This window comes from Schistocerca cancellata, chromosome 9, assembly GCF_023864275.1.
Source record: "Schistocerca cancellata isolate TAMUIC-IGC-003103 chromosome 9, iqSchCanc2.1, whole genome shotgun sequence".
In the NCBI taxonomy this organism is placed as follows: Eukaryota; Metazoa; Arthropoda; class Insecta; order Orthoptera; family Acrididae; genus Schistocerca; species Schistocerca cancellata.
The window spans coordinates 521,409,814-521,433,706 of record NC_064634.1 but is presented as its reverse complement, the minus strand read 5'-3'; the positions used below and the strand labels follow the sequence as shown (position 1 = coordinate 521,433,706).

Below are 23,893 nucleotides of genomic sequence, written 5' to 3'. Positions count from 1 at the left end.
ACTGCAAACTACGCAGACACCTGGTGTGAGGCGAGGCGAGGCGAGGCGAGGCGAGGCGAGGCGAGGAAGCCCACATCGCTACCAGTGGGCCCTCCAGCACGACACTGCCGCACCCCGCACAGGCCCTCCGCTGAACACCAGGGACAAGATGCGTCCTCCGCTAGTGTCGAAGGCTGACCGCGCCCAGCGAATGACAGGGGGTGCAACGAGCAGCAGTGCGTCCCACACACGCGGCGGTGCGCCCGCCAATTCGGCCGTCACTCTGCTGGGACGCCTGGGCGCGCCTCCCGCGCCGTCCTCGAGGAACTGGCGGTTGCGAAAGGAAGCGCTTTTGTCAAATGCGGCCGAAAACAAACATTTTGTGTGTTGGGAGAAAAGCCGAACGCGAATTCTGCCGTGGCTCCTCTATTAGAGAGCGCCAACGGCCATACCATGATGAATACACCGGTTCTCGTCCGATCACCGAAGTTAAGCATCATCTGGCCCGGCTAGTACTTGGATGGGTGACCGCCTGGAAACCCGGGTGCTGTTGGCTCCCTCCTGTTTTTTTTTTTTGTTATGTCGATAGCCCAATTTTCAAACTACCTTTCTGCTGTGACAAAGATGCTTCCTTAAGCCTTTTTAAACTACTGTAATGGTACGAAAATGCAGTAATTAACTCAGTTTGAGGGAGAATGTGCTAACCAAGTTTGCCAAGAAGACTTTGAAACGACAAAACAGTACGAATCGGCAGGTGATTTCTGAAATACGTCACCGCCTATTGTTGTGTAGGAGTGTAGAGTTCCAAATTTGATTTGTAACCACGAATTTATTCCTTAGTCGTCTCGTCTCGTCTCGTCTCGTCTCGTCCCGCAGACGTTTGTCGTGCTTGCGCTGTCATATGGACCACGACCCGAGCGGCAGCGAGCGGCAGTCGAGCAAAGTCGGACAAGTCGGGACGGGGACAGGGACAGGGATAGGAATGGTGCGAATGCACTGCAAACTACGCAGGACACCTGGTGTGAGGCGAGGCGAGGCGAGGCGAGGCGAGGCGAGGCGAGGAAGCCACATCGCTACCATGGGCCCTCCTGCACGACACTGCCGCACCCCGCACAGGCCCTCCGCTGTACACCAGGGACAAGATGCGTCCTCCGCTAGTGTCGAAGGCTGCACGCGCCCAGCGAATGACAGGGGGTGCAACGAGCAGCAGTGCGTCTCACACACGCGGCGGTGCGCCCGCCAATTCGGCCGTCACTCTGCTGGGACGCCGGGCGCGCCTCCCCGCGCCGTCCTCGAGGAACTGGCGGTTGCGGAAGGAAGCGCTTTCGTCAAATGCGGCCGAAAACTAACATTTTGTGTGGTGGGAGGATAAGCCGAACGCGAATTCTGCCGTGCTCCTACATTAGATGAGCGCCCAACGGCCATACCATGATGAATACACCGGTTCTCGTCCGATCACCGAAGTTAAGCATCATCGGGCCCGGCTAGTACTTGGATGGGTGACCGTCTGGGAAACCCGGGTGCTGTTGGCTCCCTTCCTGTTTTTTTTTTTTGTTATGTCGCCAGCCCAATTTTCAAACTACCTTTCTGTTGTGACAAAGATGCTTCCTTAAGCCTTTTAAACTACTGTAATGGTACGAAAATGCAGTAATTAACTCAGTTTGAGGGAGAATGTGCTAACCAAGTTGCCCAAGAAGACTTTGAAAACGACAAAAACAGTACGAATCGGCAGGTGATTTCTGAAATACGTCACCGCCTATTGTTGTGTAGGAGTTTAGAGTTCCGAATTTGATTTGTAACCACGAATTTATTCCTTAGTCGTCTCGTCTCGTCTCGTCTCGTCTCGTCCGCAGACGTTTGTCGTGCTTGCGCTGTCATATGGACCACGACCCGAGCGGCAGCGAGCGGCAGTCGAGCAAAGTCGGGACAAGTCGGGACGGGGACAGGGACAGGGATAGGAATGGTGCGAATGCACTGCAAACTACGCAGACACCTGGTGTGAGGCGAGGCGAGGCGAGGCGAGGCGAGGCGAGGCGAGGAAGCCCACATCGCTACCAGTGGGCCCTCCAGCACGACACTGCCGCACCCCGCACAGGCCCTCCGCTGAACACCAGGGACAAGATGCGTCCTCCGCTAGTGTCGAAGGCTGACCGCGCCCAGCGAATGACAGGGGGTGCAACGAGCAGCAGTGCGTCCCACACACGCGGCGGTGCGCCCGCCAATTCGGCCGTCACTCTGCTGGGACGCCGGGCGCGCCTCCCCGCGCCGTCCTCGAGGAACTGGCGGTTGCGAAAGGAAGCGCTTTCGTCAAATGCGGCCGAAAACTAACATTTTGTGTGTTGGGAGAAAAGCCGAACGCGAATTCTGCCGTGCTCCTTTATTAGAGAGCGCCAACGGCCATACCATGATGAATACACCGGTTCTCGTCCGATCACCGAAGTTAAGCATCATCTGGCCCGGCTAGTACTTGGATGGGTGACCGCCTGGGAAACCCGGGTGCTGTTGGCTCCCTTCCTGTTTTTTTTTTTTGTTATGTCGATAGCCCAATTTTCAAACTACCTTTCTGCTGTGACAAAGATGCTTCCTTAAGCCTTTTAAACTACTGTAATGGTACGAAAATGCAGTAATTAACTCAGTTTGAGGGAGAATGTGCTAACCAAGTTTGCCAAGAAGACTTTGAAAACGACAAAACAGTACGAATCGGCAGGTGATTTCTGAAATACGTCACCGCCTATTGTTGTGTAGGAGTGTAGAGTTCCAAATTTGATTTGTAACCACGAATTTATTCCTTAGTCGTCTCGTCTCGTCTCGTCTCGTCTCGTCCCGCAGACGTTTGTCGTGCTTGCGCTGTCATATGGACCACGACCCGAGCGGCAGCGAGCGGCAGTCGAGCAAAGTCGGGACAAGTCGGGACGGGGACAGGGACAGGGATAGGAATGGTGCGAATGCACTGCAAACTACGCAGACACCTGGTGTGAGGCGAGGCGAGGCGAGGCGAGGCGAGGCGAGGAAGCCCACATCGCTACCAGTGGGCCCTCCTGCACGACACTGCCGCACCCCGCACAGGCCCTCCGCTGAACACCAGGGACAAGATGCGTCCTCCGCTAGTGTCGAAGGCTGCACGCGCCCAGCGAATGACAGGGGGTGCAACGAGCAGCAGTGCGTCTCACACACGCGGCGGTGCGCCCGCCAATTCGGCCGTCACTCTGCTGGGACGCCGGGCGCGCCTCCCCGCGCCGTCCTCGAGGAACTGGCGGTTGCGGAAGGAAGCGCTTTCGTCAAATGCGGCCGAAAACTAACATTTTGTGTGGTGGGAGATAAGCCGAACGCGAATTCTGCCGTGCTCCTACATTAGATGAGCGCCAACGGCCATACCATGATGAATACACCGGTTCTCGTCCGATCACCGAAGTTAAGCATCATCGGGCCCGGCTAGTACTTGGATGGGTGACCGCCTGGGAAACCCGGGTGCTGTTGGCTCCCTTCCTGTTTTTTTTTTTTGTTATGTCGCCAGCCCAATTTTCAAACTACCTTTCTGTTGTGACAAAGATGCTTCCTTAAGCCTTTTAAACTACTGTAATGGTACGAAAATGCAGTAATTAACTCAGTTTGAGGGAGAATGTGCTAACCAAGTTTGCCAAGAAGACTTTGAAAACGACAAAACAGTACGAATCGGCAGGTGATTTCTGAAATACGTCACCGCCTATTGTTGTGTAGGAGTTTAGAGTTCCGAATTTGATTTGTAACCACGAATTTATTCCTTAGTCGTCTCGTCTCGTCTCGTCTCGTCTCGTCCCGCAGACGTTTGTCGTGCTTGCGCTGTCATATGGACCACGACCCGAGCGGCAGCGAGCGGCAGTCGAGCAAAGTCGGGACAAGTCGGGACGGGGACAGGGACAGGGATAGGAATGGTGCGAATGCACTGCAAACTACGCAGACACCTGGTGTGAGGCGAGGCGAGGCGAGGCGAGGCGAGGCGAGGCGAGGAAGCCCACATCGCTACCAGTGGGCCCTCCAGCACGACACTGCCGCACCCCGCACAGGCCCTCCGCTGAACACCAGGGACAAGATGCGTCCTCCGCTAGTGTCGAAGGCTGACCGCGCCCAGCGAATGACAGGGGGTGCAACGAGCAGCAGTGCGTCCCACACACGCGGCGGTGCGCCCGCCAATTCGGCCGTCACTCTGCTGGGACGCCGGGCGCGCCTCCCCGCGCCGTCCTCGAGGAACTGGCGGTTGCGAAAGGAAGCGCTTTTGTCAAATGCGGCCGAAAACTAACATTTTGTGTGTTGGGAGAAAAGCCGAACGCGAATTCTGCCGTGCTCCTCTATTAGAGAGCGCCAACGGCCATACCATGATGAATACACCGGTTCTCGTCCGATCACCGAAGTTAAGCATCATCTGGCCCGGCTAGTACTTGGATGGGTGACCGCCTGGGAAACCCGGGTGCTGTTGGCTCCCTTCCTGTTTTTTTTTTTTGTTATGTCGATAGCCCAATTTTCAAACTACCTTTCTGCTGTGACAAAGATGCTTCCTTAAGCCTTTTAAACTACTGTAATGGTACGAAAATGCAGTAATTAACTCAGTTTGAGGGAGAATGTGCTAACCAAGTTTGCCAAGAAGACTTTGAAAACGACAAAACAGTACGAATCGGCAGGTGATTTCTGAAATACGTCACCGCCTATTGTTGTGTAGGAGTGTAGAGTTCCAAATTTGATTTGTAACCACGAATTTATTCCTTAGTCGTCTCGTCTCGTCTCGTCTCGTCTCGTCCCGCAGACGTTTGTCGTGCTTGCGCTGTCATATGGACCACGACCCGAGCGGCAGCGAGCGGCAGTCGAGCAAAGTCGGGACAAGTCGGGACGGGGACAGGGACAGGGATAGGAATGGTGCGAATGCACTGCAAACTACGCAGACACCTGGTGTGAGGCGAGGCGAGGCGAGGCGAGGCGAGGCGAGGAAGCCCACATCGCTACCAGTGGGCCCTCCTGCACGACACTGCCGCACCCCGCACAGGCCCTCCGCTGAACACCAGGGACAAGATGCGTCCTCCGCTAGTGTCGAAGGCTGCACGCGCCCAGCGAATGACAGGGGGTGCAACGAGCAGCAGTGCGTCTCACACACGCGGCGGTGCGCCCGCCAATTCGGCCGTCACTCTGCTGGGACGCCGGGCGCGCCTCCCCGCGCCGTCCTCGAGGAACTGGCGGTTGCGGAAGGAAGCGCTTTCGTCAAATGCGGCCGAAAACTAACATTTTGTGTGGTGGGAGATAAGCCGAACGCGAATTCTGCCGTGCTCCTACATTAGATGAGCGCCAACGGCCATACCATGATGAATACACCGGTTCTCGTTCGATCACCGAAGTTAAGCATCATCGGGCCCGGCTAGTACTTGGATGGGTGACCGCCTGGGAAACCCGGGTGCTGTTGGCTCCCTTCCTGTTTTTTTTTTTTTGTTATGTCGCCAGCCCAATTTTCAAACTACCTTTCTGTTGTGACAAAGATGCTTCCTTAAGCCTTTTAAACTACTGTAATGGTACGAAAATGCAGTAATTAACTCAGTTTGAGGGAGAATGTGCTAACCAAGTTTGCCAAGAAGACTTTGAAAACGACAAAACAGTACGAATCGGCAGGTGATTTCTGAAATACGTCACCGCCTATTGTTGTGTAGGAGTTTAGAGTTCCGAATTTGATTTGTAACCACGAATTTATTCCTTAGTCGTCTCGTCTCGTCTCGTCTCGTCTCGTCCCGCAGACGTTTGTCGTGCTTGCGCTGTCATATGGACCACGACCCGAGCGGCAGCGAGCGGCAGTCGAGCAAAGTCGGGACAAGTCGGGACGGGGACAGGGACAGGGATAGGAATGGTGCGAATGCACTGCAAACTACGCAGACACCTGGTGTGAGGCGAGGCGAGGCGAGGCGAGGCGAGGCGAGGCGAGGAAGCCCACATCGCTACCAGTGGGCCCTCCAGCACGACACTGCCGCACCCCGCACAGGCCCTCCGCTGAACACCAGGGACAAGATGCGTCCTCCGCTAGTGTCGAAGGCTGACCGCGCCCAGCGAATGACAGGGGGTGCAACGAGCAGCAGTGCGTCCCACACACGCGGCGGTGCGCCCGCCAATTCGGCCGTCACTCTGCTGGGACGCCGGGCGCGCCTCCCCGCGCCGTCCTCGAGGAACTGGCGGTTGCGAAAGGAAGCGCTTTCGTCAAATGCGGCCGAAAACTAACATTTTGTGTGTTGGGAGAAAAGCCGAACGCGAATTCTGCCGTGCTCCTTTATTAGAGAGCGCCAACGGCCATACCATGATGAATACACCGGTTCTCGTCCGATCACCGAAGTTAAGCATCATCTGGCCCGGCTAGTACTTGGATGGGTGACCGCCTGGGAAACCCGGGTGCTGTTGGCTCCCTTCCTGTTTTTTTTTTTTTTGTTATGTCGCCAGCCCAATTTTCAAACTACCTTTCTGCTGTGACAAAGATGCTTCCTTAAGCCTTTTAAACTACTGTAATGGTACGAAAATGCAGTAATTAACTCAGTTTGAGGGAGAATGTGCTAACCAAGTTTGCCAAGAAGACTTTGAAAACGACAAAACAGTACGAATCGGCAGGTGATTTCTGAAATACGTCACCGCCTATTGTTGTGTAGGAGTGTAGAGTTCCAAATTTGATTTGTAACCACGAATTTATTCCTTAGTCGTCTCGTCTCGTCTCGTCTCGTCTCGTCCCGCAGACGTTTGTCGTGCTTGCGCTGTCATATGGACCACGACCCGAGCGGCAGCGAGCGGCAGTCGAGCAAAGTCGGGACAAGTCGGGACGGGGACAGGGACAGGGATAGGAATGGTGCGAATGCACTGCAAACTACGCAGACACCTGGTGTGAGGCGAGGCGAGGCGAGGCGAGGCGAGGCGAGGAAGCCCACATCGCTACCAGTGGGCCCTCCTGCACGACACTGCCGCACCCCGCACAGGCCCTCCGCTGAACACCAGGGACAAGATGCGTCCTCCGCTAGTGTCGAAGGCTGCACGCGCCCAGCGAATGACAGGGGGTGCAACGAGCAGCAGTGCGTCTCACACACGCGGCGGTGCGCCCGCCAATTCGGCCGTCACTCTGCTGGGACGCCGGGCGCGCCTCCCCGCGCCGTCCTCGAGGAACTGGCGGTTGCGGAAGGAAGCGCTTTCGTCAAATGCGGCCGAAAACTAACATTTTGTGTGGTGGGAGATAAGCCGAACGCGAATTCTGCCGTGCTCCTACATTAGATGAGCGCCAACGGCCATACCATGATGAATACACCGGTTCTCGTCCGATCACCGAAGTTAAGCATCATCGGGCCCGGCTAGTACTTGGATGGGTGACCGCCTGGGAAACCCGGGTGCTGTTGGCTCCCTTCCTGTTTTTTTTTTTGTTATGTCGCCAGCCCAATTTTCAAACTACCTTTCTGTTGTGACAAAGATGCTTCCTTAAGCCTTTTAAACTACTGTAATGGTACGAAAATGCAGTAATTAACTCAGTTTGAGGGAGAATGTGCTAACCAAGTTTGCCAAGAAGACTTTGAAAACGACAAAACAGTACGAATCGGCAGGTGATTTCTGAAATACGTCACCGCCTATTGTTGTGTAGGAGTTTAGAGTTCCGAATTTGATTTGTAACCACGAATTTATTCCTTAGTCGTCTCGTCTCGTCTCGTCTCGTCTCGTCCCGCAGACGTTTGTCGTGCTTGCGCTGTCATATGGACCACGACCCGAGCGGCAGCGAGCGGCAGTCGAGCAAAGTCGGGACAAGTCGGGACGGGGACAGGGACAGGGATAGGAATGGTGCGAATGCACTGCAAACTACGCAGACACCTGGTGTGAGGCGAGGCGAGGCGAGGCGAGGCGAGGCGAGGCGAGGAAGCCCACATCGCTACCAGTGGGCCCTCCAGCACGACACTGCCGCACCCCGCACAGGCCCTCCGCTGAACACCAGGGACAAGATGCGTCCTCCGCTAGTGTCGAAGGCTGACCGCGCCCAGCGAATGACAGGGGGTGCAACGAGCAGCAGTGCGTCCCACACACGCGGCGGTGCGCCCGCCAATTCGGCCGTCACTCTGCTGGGACGCCGGGCGCGCCTCCCCGCGCCGTCCTCGAGGAACTGGCGGTTGCGAAAGGAAGCGCTTTTGTCAAATGCGGCCGAAAACTAACATTTTGTGTGTTGGGAGAAAAGCCGAACGCGAATTCTGCCGTGCTCCTCTATTAGAGAGCGCCAACGGCCATACCATGATGAATACACCGGTTCTCGTCCGATCACCGAAGTTAAGCATCATCTGGCCCGGCTAGTACTTGGATGGGTGACCGCCTGGGAAACCCGGGTGCTGTTGGCTCCCTTCCTGTTTTTTTTTTTTGTTATGTCGATAGCCCAATTTTCAAACTACCTTTCTGCTGTGACAAAGATGCTTCCTTAAGCCTTTTAAACTACTGTAATGGTACGAAAATGCAGTAATTAACTCAGTTTGAGGGAGAATGTGCTAACCAAGTTTGCCAAGAAGACTTTGAAAACGACAAAACAGTACGAATCGGCAGGTGATTTCTGAAATACGTCACCGCCTATTGTTGTGTAGGAGTTTAGAGTTCCGAATTTGATTTGTAACCACGAATTTATTCCTTAGTCGTCTCGTCTCGTCTCGTCTCGTCTCGTCCCGCAGACGTTTGTCGTGCTTGCGCTGTCATATGGACCACGACCCGAGCGGCAGCGAGCGGCAGTCGAGCAAAGTCGGGACAAGTCGGGACGGGGACAGGGACAGGGATAGGAATGGTGCGAATGCACTGCAAACTACGCAGACACCTGGTGTGAGGCGAGGCGAGGCGAGGCGAGGCGAGGCGAGGCGAGGAAGCCCACATCGCTACCAGTGGGCCCTCCAGCACGACACTGCCGCACCCCGCACAGGCCCTCCGCTGAACACCAGGGACAAGATGCGTCCTCCGCTAGTGTCGAAGGCTGACCGCGCCCAGCGAATGACAGGGGGTGCAACGAGCAGCAGTGCGTCCCACACACGCGGCGGTGCGCCCGCCAATTCGGCCGTCACTCTGCTGGGACGCCGGGCGCGCCTCCCCGCGCCGTCCTCGAGGAACTGGCGGTTGCGAAAGGAAGCGCTTTCGTCAAATGCGGCCGAAAACTAACATTTTGTGTGTTGGGAGAAAAGCCGAACGCGAATTCTGCCGTGCTCCTTTATTAGAGAGCGCCAACGGCCATACCATGATGAATACACCGGTTCTCGTCCGATCACCGAAGTTAAGCATCATCTGGCCCGGCTAGTACTTGGATGGGTGACCGCCTGGGAAACCCGGGTGCTGTTGGCTCCCTTCCTGTTTTTTTTTTTTGTTATGTCGCCAGCCCAATTTTCAAACTACCTTTCTGTTGTGACAAAGATGCTTCCTTAAGCCTTTTAAACTACTGTAATGGTACGAAAATGCAGTAATTAACTCAGTTTGAGGGAGAATGTGCTAACCAAGTTTGCCAAGAAGACTTTGAAAACGACAAAACAGTACGAATCGGCAGGTGATTTCTGAAATACGTCACCGCCTATTGTTGTGTAGGAGTGTAGAGTTCCAAATTTGATTTGTAACCACGAATTTATTCCTTAGTCGTCTCGTCTCGTCTCGTCTCGTCTCGTCCCGCAGACGTTTGTCGTGCTTGCGCTGTCATATGGACCACGACCCGAGCGGCAGCGAGCGGCAGTCGAGCAAAGTCGGGACAAGTCGGGACGGGGACAGGGACAGGGATAGGAATGGTGCGAATGCACTGCAAACTACGCAGACACCTGGTGTGAGGCGAGGCGAGGCGAGGCGAGGCGAGGCGAGGAAGCCCACATCGCTACCAGTGGGCCCTCCTGCACGACACTGCCGCACCCCGCACAGGCCCTCCGCTGAACACCAGGGACAAGATGCGTCCTCCGCTAGTGTCGAAGGCTGCACGCGCCCAGCGAATGACAGGGGGTGCAACGAGCAGCAGTGCGTCTCACACACGCGGCGGTGCGCCCGCCAATTCGGCCGTCACTCTGCTGGGACGCCGGGCGCGCCTCCCCGCGCCGTCCTCGAGGAACTGGCGGTTGCGGAAGGAAGCGCTTTCGTCAAATGCGGCCGAAAACTAACATTTTGTGTGGTGGGAGATAAGCCGAACGCGAATTCTGCCGTGCTCCTACATTAGATGAGCGCCAACGGCCATACCATGATGAATACACCGGTTCTCGTCCGATCACCGAAGTTAAGCATCATCGGGCCCGGCTAGTACTTGGATGGGTGACCGCCTGGGAAACCCGGGTGCTGTTGGCTCCCTTCCTGTTTTTTTTTTTTGTTATGTCGCCAGCCCAATTTTCAAACTACCTTTCTGTTGTGACAAAGATGCTTCCTTAAGCCTTTTAAACTACTGTAATGGTACGAAAATGCAGTAATTAACTCAGTTTGAGGGAGAATGTGCTAACCAAGTTTGCCAAGAAGACTTTGAAAACGACAAAACAGTACGAATCGGCAGGTGATTTCTGAAATACGTCACCGCCTATTGTTGTGTAGGAGTTTAGAGTTCCGAATTTGATTTGTAACCACGAATTTATTCCTTAGTCGTCTCGTCTCGTCTCGTCTCGTCTCGTCCCGCAGACGTTTGTCGTGCTTGCGCTGTCATATGGACCACGACCCGAGCGGCAGCGAGCGGCAGTCGAGCAAAGTCGGGACAAGTCGGGACGGGGACAGGGACAGGGATAGGAATGGTGCGAATGCACTGCAAACTACGCAGACACCTGGTGTGAGGCGAGGCGAGGCGAGGCGAGGCGAGGCGAGGCGAGGAAGCCCACATCGCTACCAGTGGGCCCTCCAGCACGACACTGCCGCACCCCGCACAGGCCCTCCGCTGAACACCAGGGACAAGATGCGTCCTCCGCTAGTGTCGAAGGCTGACCGCGCCCAGCGAATGACAGGGGGTGCAACGAGCAGCAGTGCGTCCCACACACGCGGCGGTGCGCCCGCCAATTCGGCCGTCACTCTGCTGGGACGCCGGGCGCGCCTCCCCGCGCCGTCCTCGAGGAACTGGCGGTTGCGAAAGGAAGCGCTTTCGTCAAATGCGGCCGAAAACTAACATTTTGTGTGTTGGGAGAAAAGCCGAACGCGAATTCTGCCGTGCTCCTTTATTAGAGAGCGCCAACGGCCATACCATGATGAATACACCGGTTCTCGTCCGATCACCGAAGTTAAGCATCATCTGGCCCGGCTAGTACTTGGATGGGTGACCGCCTGGGAAACCCGGGTGCTGTTGGCTCCCTTCCTGTTTTTTTTTTTTTTGTTATGTCGCCAGCCCAATTTTCAAACTACCTTTCTGCTGTGACAAAGATGCTTCCTTAAGCCTTTTAAACTACTGTAATGGTACGAAAATGCAGTAATTAACTCAGTTTGAGGGAGAATGTGCTAACCAAGTTTGCCAAGAAGACTTTGAAAACGACAAAACAGTACGAATCGGCAGGTGATTTCTGAAATACGTCACCGCCTATTGTTGTGTAGGAGTGTAGAGTTCCAAATTTGATTTGTAACCACGAATTTATTCCTTAGTCGTCTCGTCTCGTCTCGTCTCGTCTCGTCCCGCAGACGTTTGTCGTGCTTGCGCTGTCATATGGACCACGACCCGAGCGGCAGCGAGCGGCAGTCGAGCAAAGTCGGGACAAGTCGGGACGGGGACAGGGACAGGGATAGGAATGGTGCGAATGCACTGCAAACTACGCAGACACCTGGTGTGAGGCGAGGCGAGGCGAGGCGAGGCGAGGCGAGGAAGCCCACATCGCTACCAGTGGGCCCTCCTGCACGACACTGCCGCACCCCGCACAGGCCCTCCGCTGAACACCAGGGACAAGATGCGTCCTCCGCTAGTGTCGAAGGCTGCACGCGCCCAGCGAATGACAGGGGGTGCAACGAGCAGCAGTGCGTCTCACACACGCGGCGGTGCGCCCGCCAATTCGGCCGTCACTCTGCTGGGACGCCGGGCGCGCCTCCCCGCGCCGTCCTCGAGGAACTGGCGGTTGCGGAAGGAAGCGCTTTCGTCAAATGCGGCCGAAAACTAACATTTTGTGTGGTGGGAGATAAGCCGAACGCGAATTCTGCCGTGCTCCTACATTAGATGAGCGCCAACGGCCATACCATGATGAATACACCGGTTCTCGTCCGATCACCGAAGTTAAGCATCATCGGGCCCGGCTAGTACTTGGATGGGTGACCGCCTGGGAAACCCGGGTGCTGTTGGCTCCCTTCCTGTTTTTTTTTTTTGTTATGTCGCCAGCCCAATTTTCAAACTACCTTTCTGTTGTGACAAAGATGCTTCCTTAAGCCTTTTAAACTACTGTAATGGTACGAAAATGCAGTAATTAACTCAGTTTGAGGGAGAATGTGCTAACCAAGTTTGCCAAGAAGACTTTGAAAACGACAAAACAGTACGAATCGGCAGGTGATTTCTGAAATACGTCACCGCCTATTGTTGTGTAGGAGTTTAGAGTTCCGAATTTGATTTGTAACCACGAATTTATTCCTTAGTCGTCTCGTCTCGTCTCGTCTCGTCTCGTCCCGCAGACGTTTGTCGTGCTTGCGCTGTCATATGGACCACGACCCGAGCGGCAGCGAGCGGCAGTCGAGCAAAGTCGGGACAAGTCGGGACGGGGACAGGGACAGGGATAGGAATGGTGCGAATGCACTGCAAACTACGCAGACACCTGGTGTGAGGCGAGGCGAGGCGAGGCGAGGCGAGGCGAGGCGAGGAAGCCCACATCGCTACCAGTGGGCCCTCCAGCACGACACTGCCGCACCCCGCACAGGCCCTCCGCTGAACACCAGGGACAAGATGCGTCCTCCGCTAGTGTCGAAGGCTGACCGCGCCCAGCGAATGACAGGGGGTGCAACGAGCAGCAGTGCGTCCCACACACGCGGCGGTGCGCCCGCCAATTCGGCCGTCACTCTGCTGGGACGCCGGGCGCGCCTCCCCGCGCCGTCCTCGAGGAACTGGCGGTTGCGAAAGGAAGCGCTTTTGTCAAATGCGGCCGAAAACTAACATTTTGTGTGTTGGGAGAAAAGCCGAACGCGAATTCTGCCGTGCTCCTCTATTAGAGAGCGCCAACGGCCATACCATGATGAATACACCGGTTCTCGTCCGATCACCGAAGTTAAGCATCATCTGGCCCGGCTAGTACTTGGATGGGTGACCGCCTGGGAAACCCGGGTGCTGTTGGCTCCCTTCCTGTTTTTTTTTTTTGTTATGTCGATAGCCCAATTTTCAAACTACCTTTCTGCTGTGACAAAGATGCTTCCTTAAGCCTTTTAAACTACTGTAATGGTACGAAAATGCAGTAATTAACTCAGTTTGAGGGAGAATGTGCTAACCAAGTTTGCCAAGAAGACTTTGAAAACGACAAAACAGTACGAATCGGCAGGTGATTTCTGAAATACGTCACCGCCTATTGTTGTGTAGGAGTGTAGAGTTCCAAATTTGATTTGTAACCACGAATTTATTCCTTAGTCGTCTCGTCTCGTCTCGTCTCGTCTCGTCCCGCAGACGTTTGTCGTGCTTGCGCTGTCATATGGACCACGACCCGAGCGGCAGCGAGCGGCAGTCGAGCAAAGTCGGGACAAGTCGGGACGGGGACAGGGACAGGGATAGGAATGGTGCGAATGCACTGCAAACTACGCAGACACCTGGTGTGAGGCGAGGCGAGGCGAGGCGAGGCGAGGCGAGGAAGCCCACATCGCTACCAGTGGGCCCTCCTGCACGACACTGCCGCACCCCGCACAGGCCCTCCGCTGAACACCAGGGACAAGATGCGTCCTCCGCTAGTGTCGAAGGCTGCACGCGCCCAGCGAATGACAGGGGGTGCAACGAGCAGCAGTGCGTCTCACACACGCGGCGGTGCGCCCGCCAATTCGGCCGTCACTCTGCTGGGACGCCGGGCGCGCCTCCCCGCGCCGTCCTCGAGGAACTGGCGGTTGCGGAAGGAAGCGCTTTCGTCAAATGCGGCCGAAAACTAACATTTTGTGTGGTGGGAGATAAGCCGAACGCGAATTCTGCCGTGCTCCTACATTAGATGAGCGCCAACGGCCATACCATGATGAATACACCGGTTCTCGTTCGATCACCGAAGTTAAGCATCATCGGGCCCGGCTAGTACTTGGATGGGTGACCGCCTGGGAAACCCGGGTGCTGTTGGCTCCCTTCCTGTTTTTTTTTTTTGTTATGTCGCCAGCCCAATTTTCAAACTACCTTTCTGTTGTGACAAAGATGCTTCCTTAAGCCTTTTAAACTACTGTAATGGTACGAAAATGCAGTAATTAACTCAGTTTGAGGGAGAATGTGCTAACCAAGTTTGCCAAGAAGACTTTGAAAACGACAAAACAGTACGAATCGGCAGGTGATTTCTGAAATACGTCACCGCCTATTGTTGTGTAGGAGTTTAGAGTTCCGAATTTGATTTGTAACCACGAATTTATTCCTTAGTCGTCTCGTCTCGTCTCGTCTCGTCTCGTCCCGCAGACGTTTGTCGTGCTTGCGCTGTCATATGGACCACGACCCGAGCGGCAGCGAGCGGCAGTCGAGCAAAGTCGGGACAAGTCGGGACGGGGACAGGGACAGGGATAGGAATGGTGCGAATGCACTGCAAACTACGCAGACACCTGGTGTGAGGCGAGGCGAGGCGAGGCGAGGCGAGGCGAGGCGAGGAAGCCCACATCGCTACCAGTGGGCCCTCCAGCACGACACTGCCGCACCCCGCACAGGCCCTCCGCTGAACACCAGGGACAAGATGCGTCCTCCGCTAGTGTCGAAGGCTGACCGCGCCCAGCGAATGACAGGGGGTGCAACGAGCAGCAGTGCGTCCCACACACGCGGCGGTGCGCCCGCCAATTCGGCCGTCACTCTGCTGGGACGCCGGGCGCGCCTCCCCGCGCCGTCCTCGAGGAACTGGCGGTTGCGAAAGGAAGCGCTTTTGTCAAATGCGGCCGAAAACTAACATTTTGTGTGTTGGGAGAAAAGCCGAACGCGAATTCTGCCGTGCTCCTTTATTAGAGAGCGCCAATGGCCATACCATGATGAATACACCGGTTCTCGTCCGATCACCGAAGTTAAGCATCAACTGGCCCGGCTAGTACTTGGATGGGTGACCGCCTGGGAAACCCGGGTGCTGTTGGCTCCCTTCCTGTTTTTTTTTTTTGTTATGTCGATAGCCCAATTTTCAAACTACCTTTCTGCTGTGACAAAGATGCTTCCTTAAGCCTTTTAAACTACTGTAATGGTACGAAAATGCAGTAATTAACTCAGTTTGAGGGAGAATGTGCTAACCAAGTTTGCCAAGAAGACTTTGAAAACGACAAAACAGTACGAATCGGCAGGTGATTTCTGAAATACGTCACCGCCTATTGTTGTGTAGGAGTGTAGAGTTCCAAATTTGATTTGTAACCACGAATTTATTCCTTAGTCGTCTCGTCTCGTCTCGTCTCGTCTCGTCCCGCAGACGTTTGTCGTGCTTGCGCTGTCATATGGACCACGACCCGAGCGGCAGCGAGCGGCAGTCGAGCAAAGTCGGGACAAGTCGGGACGGGGACAGGGACAGGGATAGGAATGGTGCGAATGCACTGCAAACTACGCAGACACCTGGTGTGAGGCGAGGCGAGGCGAGGCGAGGCGAGGCGAGGCGAGGAAGCCCACATCGCTACCAGTGGGCCCTCCTGCACGACACTGCCGCACCCCGCACAGGCCCTCCGCTGAACACCAGGGACAAGATGCGTCCTCCGCTAGTGTCGAAGGCTGACCGCGCCCAGCGAATGACAGGGGGTGCAACGAGCAGCAGTGCGTCCCACACACGCGGCGGTGCGCCCGCCAATTCGGCCGTCACTCTGCTGGGACGCCGGGCGCGCCTCCCCGCGCCGTCCTCGAGGAACTGGCGGTTGCGAAAGGAAGCGCTTTCGTCAAATGCGGCCGAAAACTAACATTTTGTGTGTTGGGAGAAAAGCCGAACGCGAATTCTGCCGTGCTCCTTTATTAGAGAGCGCCAACGGCCATACCATGATGAATACACCGGTTCTCGTCCGATCACCGAAGTTAAGCATCATCTGGCCCGGCTAGTACTTGGATGGGTGACCGCCTGGGAAACCCGGGTGCTGTTGGCTCCCTTCCTGTTTTTTTTTTTTTGTTATGTCGCCAGCCCAATTTTCAAACTACCTTTCTGCTGTGACAATGATGCTTCCTTAAGCCTTTTAAACTACTGTAATGGTACGAAAATGCAGTAATTAACTCAGTTTGAGGGAGAATGTGCTAACCAAGTTTGCCAAGAAGACTTTGAAAACGACAAAACAGTACGAATCGGCAGGTGATTTCTGAAATACGTCACCGCCTATTGTTGTGTAGGAGTGTAGAGTTCCAAATTTGATTTGTAACCACGAATTTATTCCTTAGTCGTCTCGTCTCGTCTCGTCTCGTCTCGTCCCGCAGACGTTTGTCGTGCTTGCGCTGTCATATGGACCACGACCCGAGCGGCAGCGAGCGGCAGTCGAGCAAAGTCGGGACAAGTCGGGACGGGGACAGGGACAGGGATAGGAATGGTGCGAATGCACTGCAAACTACGCAGACACCTGGTGTGAGGCGAGGCGAGGCGAGGCGAGGCGAGGCGAGGAAGCCCACATCGCTACCAGTGGGCCCTCCTGCACGACACTGCCGCACCCCGCACAGGCCCTCCGCTGAACACCAGGGACAAGATGCGTCCTCCGCTAGTGTCGAAGGCTGCACGCGCCCAGCGAATGACAGGGGGTGCAACGAGCAGCAGTGCGTCTCACACACGCGGCGGTGCGCCCGCCAATTCGGCCGTCACTCTGCTGGGACGCCGGGCGCGCCTCCCCGCGCCGTCCTCGAGGAACTGGCGGTTGCGGAAGGAAGCGCTTTCGTCAAATGCGGCCGAAAACTAACATTTTGTGTGGTGGGAGATAAGCCGAACGCGAATTCTGCCGTGCTCCTACATTAGATGAGCGCCAACGGCCATAGCATGATGAATACACCGGTTCTCGTCCGATCACCGAAGTTAAGCATCATCGGGCCCGGCTAGTACTTGGATGGGTGACCGCCTGGGAAACCCGGGTGCTGTTGGCTCCCTTCCTGTTTTTTTTTTTTTTTTGTTATGTCGCCAGCCCAATTTTCAAACTACCTTTCTGTTGTGACAAAGATGCTTCCTTAAGCCTTTTAAACTACTGTAATGGTACGAAAATGCAGTAATTAACTCAGTTTGAGGGAGAATGTGCTAACCAAGTTTGCCAAGAAGACTTTGAAAACGACAAAACAGTACGAATCGGCAGGTGATTTCTGAAATACGTCACCGCCTATTGTTGTGTAGGAGTTTAGAGTTCCGAATTTGATTTGTAACCACGAATTTATTCCTTAGTCGTCTCGTCTCGTCTCGTCTCGTCTCGTCCCGCAGACGTTTGTCGTGCTTGCGCTGTCATATGGACCACGACCCGAGCGGCAGCGAGCGGCAGTCGAGCAAAGTCGGGACAAGTCGGGACGGGGACAGGGACAGGGATAGGAATGGTGCGAATGCACTGCAAACTACGCAGACACCTGGTGAGAGGCGAGGCGAGGCGAGGCGAGGCGAGGCGAGGCGAGGAAGCCCACATCGCTACCAGTGGGCCCTCCAGCACGACACTGCCGCACCCCGCACAGGCCCTCCGCTGAACACCAGGGACAAGATGCGTCCTCCGCTAGTGTCGAAGGCTGACCGCGCCCAGCGAATGACAGGGGGTGCAACGAGCAGCAGTGCGTCCCACACACGCGGCGGTGCGCCCGCCAATTCGGCCGTCACTCTGCTGGGACGCCGGGCGCGCCTCCCCGCGCCGTCCTCGAGGAACTGGCGGTTGCGAAAGGAAGCGCTTTCGTCAAATGCGGCCGAAAACTAACATTTTGTGTGTTGGGAGAAAAGCCGAACGCGAATTCTGCCGTGCTCCTTTATTAGAGAGCGCCAACGGCCATACCATGATGAATACACCGGTTCTCGTCCGATCACCGAAGTACTTGGATGGGTGACCGCCTGGGAAACCCGGGTGCTGTTGGCTCCCTTCCTGTTTTTTTTTTTTTTTGTTATGTCGCCAGCCCAATTTTCAAACTACCTTTCTGCTGTGACAAAGATGCTTCCTTAAGCCTTTTAAACTACTGTAATGGTACGAAAATGCAGTAATTAACTCAGTTTGAGGGAGAATGTGCTAACCAAGTTTGCCAAGAAGACTTTGAAAACGACAAAACAGTACGAATCGGCAGGTGATTTCTGAAATACGTCACCGCCTATTGTTGTGTAGGAGTGTAGAGTTCCAAATTTGATTTGTAACCACGAATTTATTCCTTAGTCGTCTCGTCTCGTCTCGTCTCGTCTCGTCCCGCAGACGTTTGTCGTGCTTGCGCTGTCATATGGACCACGACCCGAGCGGCAGCGAGCGGCAGTCGAGCAAAGTCGGGACAAGTCGGGACGGGGACAGGGACAGGGATAGGAATGGTGCGAATGCACTGCAAACTACGCAGACACCTGGTGTGAGGCGAGGCGAGGCGAGGCGAGGCGAGGCGAGGAAGCCCACATCGCTACCAGTGGGCCCTCCTGCACGACACTGCCGCACCCCGCACAGGCCCTCCGCTGAACACCAGGGACAAGATGCGTCCTCCGCTAGTGTCGAAGGCTGCACGCGCCCAGCGAATGACAGGGGGTGCAACGAGCAGCAGTGCGTCTCACACACGCGGCGGTGCGCCCGCCAATTCGGCCGTCACTCTGCTGGGACGCCGGGCGCGCCTCCCCGCGCCGTCCTCGAGGAACTGGCGGTTGCGGAAGGAAGCGCTTTCGTCAAATGCGGCCGAAAACTAACATTTTGTGTGGTGGGAGATAAGCCGAACGCGAATTCTGCCGTGCTCCTACATTAGATGAGCGCCAACGGCCATACCATGATGAATACACCGGTTCTCGTCCGATCACCGAAGTTAAGCATCATCGGGCCCGGCTATTACTTGGATGGGTGACCGCCTGGGAAACCCGGGTGCTGTTGGCTCCCTTCCTGTTTTTTTTTTTTTTTGTTATGTCGCCAGCCCAATTTTCAAACTACCTTTCTGTTGTGACAAAGATGCTTCCTTAAGCCTTTTAAACTACTGTAATGGTACGAAAATGCAGTAATTAACTCAGTTTGAGGGAGAATGTGCTAACCAAGTTTGCCAAGAAGACTTTGAAAACGACAAAACAGTACGAATCGGCAGGTGATTTCTGAAATACGTCACCGCCTATTGTTGTGTAGGAGTTTAGAGTTCCGAATTTGATTTGTAACCACGAATTTATTCCTTAGTCGTCTCGTCTCGTCTCGTCTCGTCTCGTCCCGCAGACGTTTGTCGTGCTTGCGCTGTCATATGGACCACGACCCGAGCGGCAGCGAGCGGTAGTCGAGCAAAGTCGGGACAAGTCGGGACGGGGACAGGGACAGGGATAGGAATGGTGCGAATGCACTGCAAACTACGCAGACACCTGGTGTGAGGCGAGGCGAGGCGAGGCGAGGCGAGGCGAGGCGAGGAAGCCCACATCGCTACCAGTGGGCCCTCCAGCACGACACTGCCGCACCCCGCACAGGCCCTCCGCTGAACACCAGGGACAAGATGCGTCCTCCGCTAGTGTCGAAGGCTGACCGCGCCCAGCGAATGACAGGGGGTGCAACGAGCAGCAGTGCGTCCCACACACGCGGCGGTGCGCCCGCCAATTCGGCCGTCACTCTGCTGGGACGCCGGGCGCGCCTCCCCGCGCCGTCCTCGAGGAACTGGCGGTTGCGAAAGGAAGCGCTTTCGTCAAATGCGGCCGAAAACTAACATTTTGTGTGTTGGGAGAAAAGCCGAACGCGAATTCTGCCGTGCTCCTTTATTAGAGAGCGCCAACGGCCATACCATGATGAATACACCGGTTCTCGTCCGATCACCGAAGTACTTGGATGGGTGACCGCCTGGGAAACCCGGGTGCTGTTGGCTCCCTTCCTGTTTTTTTTTTTTTTGTTATGTCGCCAGCCCAATTTTCAAACTACCTTTCTGCTGTGACAAAGATGCTTCCTTAAGCCTTTTAAACTACTGTAATGGTACGAAAATGCAGTAATTAACTCAGTTTGAGGGAGAATGTGCTAACCAAGTTTGCCAAGAAGACTTTGAAAACGACAAAACAGTACGAATCGGCAGGTGATTTCTGAAATACGTCACCGCCTATTGTTGTGTAGGAGTGTAGAGTTCCAAATTTGATTTGTAACCACGAATTTATTCCTTAGTCGTCTCGTCTCGTCTCGTCTCGTCTCGTCCCGCAGACGTTTGTCGTGCTTGCGCTGTCATATGGACCACGACCCGAGCGGCAGCGAGCGGCAGTCGAGCAAAGTCGGGACAAGTCGGGACGGGGACAGGGACAGGGATAGGAATGGTGCGAATGCACTGCAAACTACGCAGACACCTGGTGTGAGGCGAGGCGAGGCGAGGCGAGGCGAGGCGAGGAAGCCCACATCGCTACCAGTGGGCCCTCCTGCACGACACTGCCGCACCCCGCACAGGCCCTCCGCTGAACACCAGGGACAAGATGCGTCCTCCGCTAGTGTCGAAGGCTGCACGCGCCCAGCGAATGACAGGGGGTGCAACGAGCAGCAGTGCGTCTCACACACGCGGCGGTGCGCCCGCCAATTCGGCCGTCACTCTGCTGGGACGCCGGGCGCGCCTCCCCGCGCCGTCCTCGAGGAACTGGCGGTTGCGGAAGGAAGCGCTTTCGTCAAATGCGGCCGAAAACTAACATTTTGTGTGGTGGGAGATAAGCCGAACGCGAATTCTGCCGTGCTCCTACATTAGATGAGCGCCAACGGCCATACCATGATGAATACACCGGTTCTCGTCCGATCACCGAAGTTAAGCATCATCGGGCCCGGCTATTACTTGGATGGGTGACCGCCTGGGAAACCCGGGTGCTGTTGGCTCCCTTCCTGTTTTTTTTTTTTTTTGTTATGTCGCCAGCCCAATTTTCAAACTACCTTTCTGTTGTGACAAAGATGCTTCCTTAAGCCTTTTAAACTACTGTAATGGTACGAAAATGCAGTAATTAACTCAGTTTGAGGGAGAATGTGCTAACCAAGTTTGCCAAGAAGACTTTGAAAACGACAAAACAGTACGAATCGGCAGGTGATTTCTGAAATACGTCACCGCCTATTGTTGTGTAGGAGTTTAGAGTTCCGAATTTGATTTGTAACCACGAATTTATTCCTTAGTCGTCTCGTCTCGTCTCGTCTCGTCTCGTCCCGCAGACGTTTGTCGTGCTTGCGCTGTCATATGGACCACGACCCGAGCGGCAGCGAGCGGTAGTCGAGCAAAGTCGGGACAAGTCGGGACGGGGACAGGGACAGGGATAGGAATGGTGCGAATGCACTGCAAACTACGCAGACACCTGGTGTGAGGCGAGGCGAGGCGAGGCGAGGCGAGGCGAGGCGAGGAAGCCCACATCGCTACCAGTGGGCCCTCCAGCACGACACTGCCGCACCCCGCACAGGCCCTCCGCTGAACACCAGGGACAAGATGCGTCCTCCGCTAGTGTCGAAGGCTGACCGCGCCCAGCGAATGACAGGGGGTGCAACGAGCAGCAGTGCGTCCCACACACGCGGCGGTGCGCCCGCCAATTCGGCCGTCACTCTGCTGGGACGCCGGGCGCGCCTCCCCGCGCCGTCCTCGAGGAACTGGCGGTTGCGAAAGGAAGCGCTTTCGTCAAATGCGGCCGAAAACTAACATTTTGTGTGTTGGGAGAAAAGCCGAACGCGAATTCTGCCGTGCTCCTTTATTAGAGAGCGCCAACGGCCATACCATGATGAATACACCGGTTCTCGTCCGATCACCGAAGTACTTGGATGGGTGACCGCCTGGGAAACCCGGGTGCTGTTGGCTCCCTTCCTGTTTTTTTTTTTTTTGTTATGTCGCCAGCCCAATTTTCAAACTACCTTTCTGCTGTGACAAAGATGCTTCCTTAAGCCTTTTAAACTACTGTAATGGTACGAAAATGCAGTAATTAACTCAGTTTGAGGGAGAATGTGCTAACCAAGTTTGCCAAGAAGACTTTGAAAACGACAAAACAGTACGAATCGGCAGGTGATTTCTGAAATACGTCACCGCCTATTGTTGTGTAGGAGTGTAGAGTTCCAAATTTGATTTGTAACCACGAATTTATTCCTTAGTCGTCTCGTCTCGTCTCGTCTCGTCTCGTCCCGCAGACGTTTGTCGTGCTTGCGCTGTCATATGGACCACGACCCGAGCGGCAGCGAGCGGCAGTCGAGCAAAGTCGGGACAAGTCGGGACGGGGACAGGGACAGGGATAGGAATGGTGCGAATGCACTGCAAACTACGCAGACACCTGGTGTGAGGCGAGGCGAGGCGAGGCGAGGCGAGGCGAGGAAGCCCACATCGCTACCAGTGGGCCCTCCTGCACGACACTGCCGCACCCCGCACAGGCCCTCCGCTGAACACCAGGGACAAGATGCGTCCTCCGCTAGTGTCGAAGGCTGCACGCGCCCAGCGAATGACAGGGGGTGCAACGAGCAGCAGTGCGTCTCACACACGCGGCGGTGCGCCCGCCAATTCGGCCGTCACTCTGCTGGGACGCCGGGCGCGCCTCCCCGCGCCGTCCTCGAGGAACTGGCGGTTGCGGAAGGAAGCGCTTTCGTCAAATGCGGCCGAAAACTAACATTTTGTGTGGTGGGAGATAAGCCGAACGCGAATTCTGCCGTGCTCCTACATTAGATGAGCGCCAACGGCCATACCATGATGAATACACCGGTTCTCGTCCGATCACCGAAGTTAAGCATCATCGGGCCCGGCTATTACTTGGATGGGTGACCGCCTGGGAAACCCGGGTGCTGTTGGCTCCCTTCCTGTTTTTTTTTTTTTTGTTATGTCGCCAGCCCAATTTTCAAACTACCTTTCTGTTGTGACAAAGATGCTTCCTTAAGCCTTTTAAACTACTGTAATGGTACGAAAATGCAGTAATTAACTCAGTTTGAGGGAGAATGTGCTAACCAAGTTTGCCAAGAAGACTTTGAAAACGACAAAACAGTACGAATCGGCAGGTGATTTCTGAAATACGTCACCGCCTATTGTTGTGTAGGAGTTTAGAGTTCCGAATTTGATTTGTAACCACGAATTTATTCCTTAGTCGTCTCGTCTCGTCTCGTCTCGTCTCGTCTCGTCCCGCAGACGTTTGTCGTGCTTGCGCTGTCATATGGACCACGACCCGAGCGGCAGCGAGCGGCAGTCGAGCAAAGTCGGGACAAGTCGGGACGGGGACAGGGACAGGGATAGGAATGGTGCGAATGCACTGCAAACTACGCAGACACCTGGTGTGAGGCGAGGCGAGGCGAGGCGAGGCGAGGCGAGGCGAGGAAGCCCACATCGCTACCAGTGGGCCCTCCAGCACGACACTGCCGCACCCCGCACAGGCCCTCCGCTGAACACCAGGGACAAGATGCGTCCTCCGCTAGTGTCGAAGGCTGACCGCGCCCAGCGAATGACAGGGGGTGCAACGAGCAGCAGTGCGTCCCACACACGCGGCGGTGCGCCCGCCAATTCGGCCGTCACTCTGCTGGGACGCCGGGCGCGCCTCCCCGCGCCGTCCTCGAGGAACTGGCGGTTGCGAAAGGAAGCGCTTTCGTCAAATGCGGCCGAAAACTAACATTTTGTGTGTTGGGAGAAAAGCCGAACGCGAATTCTGCCGTGCTCCTTTATTAGAGAGCGCCAACGGCCATACCATGATGAATACACCGGTTCTCGTCCGATCACCGAAGTACTTGGATGGGTGACCGCCTGGGAAACCCGGGTGCTGTTGGCTCCCTTCCTGTTTTTTTTTTTTTTTGTTATGTCGCCAGCCCA

At 55.4% G+C, this 23,893-nt stretch overlaps 21 non-coding genes across 21 annotated transcripts; all 21 read left to right on the top strand.

Annotated features, from left to right (window-relative positions):
• The first annotated feature begins 417 nt into the window (after positions 1-417).
• On the top strand, positions 418-535 carry LOC126102018 (5S ribosomal RNA). The gene has a single exon (XR_007522717.1). It is a non-coding gene; the product is annotated as a 5S ribosomal RNA (ribosomal RNA).
• An 857-nt stretch (positions 536-1,392) lies between these two features.
• Positions 1,393-1,511, top strand: LOC126101780 (5S ribosomal RNA). Its single transcript, XR_007522498.1, has one exon. It is a non-coding gene; the product is annotated as a 5S ribosomal RNA (ribosomal RNA).
• An 857-nt stretch (positions 1,512-2,368) lies between these two features.
• LOC126101843 (5S ribosomal RNA) lies at positions 2,369-2,487 on the top strand. The gene has a single exon (XR_007522557.1). It is a non-coding gene; the product is annotated as a 5S ribosomal RNA (ribosomal RNA).
• Positions 2,488-3,340: 853 nt separating this feature from the next.
• Positions 3,341-3,459, top strand: LOC126102602 (5S ribosomal RNA). Its single transcript, XR_007522890.1, has one exon. It is a non-coding gene; the product is annotated as a 5S ribosomal RNA (ribosomal RNA).
• Positions 3,460-4,316: 857 nt separating this feature from the next.
• On the top strand, positions 4,317-4,435 carry LOC126101842 (5S ribosomal RNA). Its single transcript, XR_007522556.1, has one exon. It is a non-coding gene; the product is annotated as a 5S ribosomal RNA (ribosomal RNA).
• An 853-nt stretch (positions 4,436-5,288) lies between these two features.
• Positions 5,289-5,407, top strand: LOC126102828 (5S ribosomal RNA). The gene has a single exon (XR_007523092.1). It is a non-coding gene; the product is annotated as a 5S ribosomal RNA (ribosomal RNA).
• An 858-nt stretch (positions 5,408-6,265) lies between these two features.
• Positions 6,266-6,384, top strand: LOC126101841 (5S ribosomal RNA). The gene has a single exon (XR_007522555.1). It is a non-coding gene; the product is annotated as a 5S ribosomal RNA (ribosomal RNA).
• An 855-nt stretch (positions 6,385-7,239) lies between these two features.
• On the top strand, positions 7,240-7,358 carry LOC126102601 (5S ribosomal RNA). The gene has a single exon (XR_007522889.1). It is a non-coding gene; the product is annotated as a 5S ribosomal RNA (ribosomal RNA).
• An 856-nt stretch (positions 7,359-8,214) lies between these two features.
• On the top strand, positions 8,215-8,333 carry LOC126101840 (5S ribosomal RNA). Its single transcript, XR_007522554.1, has one exon. It is a non-coding gene; the product is annotated as a 5S ribosomal RNA (ribosomal RNA).
• An 857-nt stretch (positions 8,334-9,190) lies between these two features.
• Positions 9,191-9,309, top strand: LOC126101839 (5S ribosomal RNA). Its single transcript, XR_007522553.1, has one exon. It is a non-coding gene; the product is annotated as a 5S ribosomal RNA (ribosomal RNA).
• Positions 9,310-10,162: 853 nt separating this feature from the next.
• LOC126102600 (5S ribosomal RNA) lies at positions 10,163-10,281 on the top strand. The gene has a single exon (XR_007522888.1). It is a non-coding gene; the product is annotated as a 5S ribosomal RNA (ribosomal RNA).
• Positions 10,282-11,138: 857 nt separating this feature from the next.
• LOC126101837 (5S ribosomal RNA) lies at positions 11,139-11,257 on the top strand. Its single transcript, XR_007522550.1, has one exon. It is a non-coding gene; the product is annotated as a 5S ribosomal RNA (ribosomal RNA).
• An 855-nt stretch (positions 11,258-12,112) lies between these two features.
• Positions 12,113-12,231, top strand: LOC126102599 (5S ribosomal RNA). Its single transcript, XR_007522887.1, has one exon. It is a non-coding gene; the product is annotated as a 5S ribosomal RNA (ribosomal RNA).
• An 857-nt stretch (positions 12,232-13,088) lies between these two features.
• Positions 13,089-13,207, top strand: LOC126101836 (5S ribosomal RNA). The gene has a single exon (XR_007522549.1). It is a non-coding gene; the product is annotated as a 5S ribosomal RNA (ribosomal RNA).
• An 853-nt stretch (positions 13,208-14,060) lies between these two features.
• Positions 14,061-14,179, top strand: LOC126102827 (5S ribosomal RNA). The gene has a single exon (XR_007523091.1). It is a non-coding gene; the product is annotated as a 5S ribosomal RNA (ribosomal RNA).
• Positions 14,180-15,036: 857 nt separating this feature from the next.
• Positions 15,037-15,155, top strand: LOC126101991 (5S ribosomal RNA). The gene has a single exon (XR_007522692.1). It is a non-coding gene; the product is annotated as a 5S ribosomal RNA (ribosomal RNA).
• An 857-nt stretch (positions 15,156-16,012) lies between these two features.
• On the top strand, positions 16,013-16,131 carry LOC126101835 (5S ribosomal RNA). Its single transcript, XR_007522548.1, has one exon. It is a non-coding gene; the product is annotated as a 5S ribosomal RNA (ribosomal RNA).
• Positions 16,132-16,985: 854 nt separating this feature from the next.
• Positions 16,986-17,104, top strand: LOC126101794 (5S ribosomal RNA). Its single transcript, XR_007522511.1, has one exon. It is a non-coding gene; the product is annotated as a 5S ribosomal RNA (ribosomal RNA).
• Positions 17,105-18,916: 1,812 nt separating this feature from the next.
• Positions 18,917-19,035, top strand: LOC126101766 (5S ribosomal RNA). The gene has a single exon (XR_007522486.1). It is a non-coding gene; the product is annotated as a 5S ribosomal RNA (ribosomal RNA).
• Positions 19,036-20,845: 1,810 nt separating this feature from the next.
• LOC126101765 (5S ribosomal RNA) lies at positions 20,846-20,964 on the top strand. The gene has a single exon (XR_007522485.1). It is a non-coding gene; the product is annotated as a 5S ribosomal RNA (ribosomal RNA).
• Positions 20,965-22,774: 1,810 nt separating this feature from the next.
• On the top strand, positions 22,775-22,893 carry LOC126101763 (5S ribosomal RNA). The gene has a single exon (XR_007522483.1). It is a non-coding gene; the product is annotated as a 5S ribosomal RNA (ribosomal RNA).
• The last annotated feature ends 1,000 nt before the right edge of the window (positions 22,894-23,893 follow it).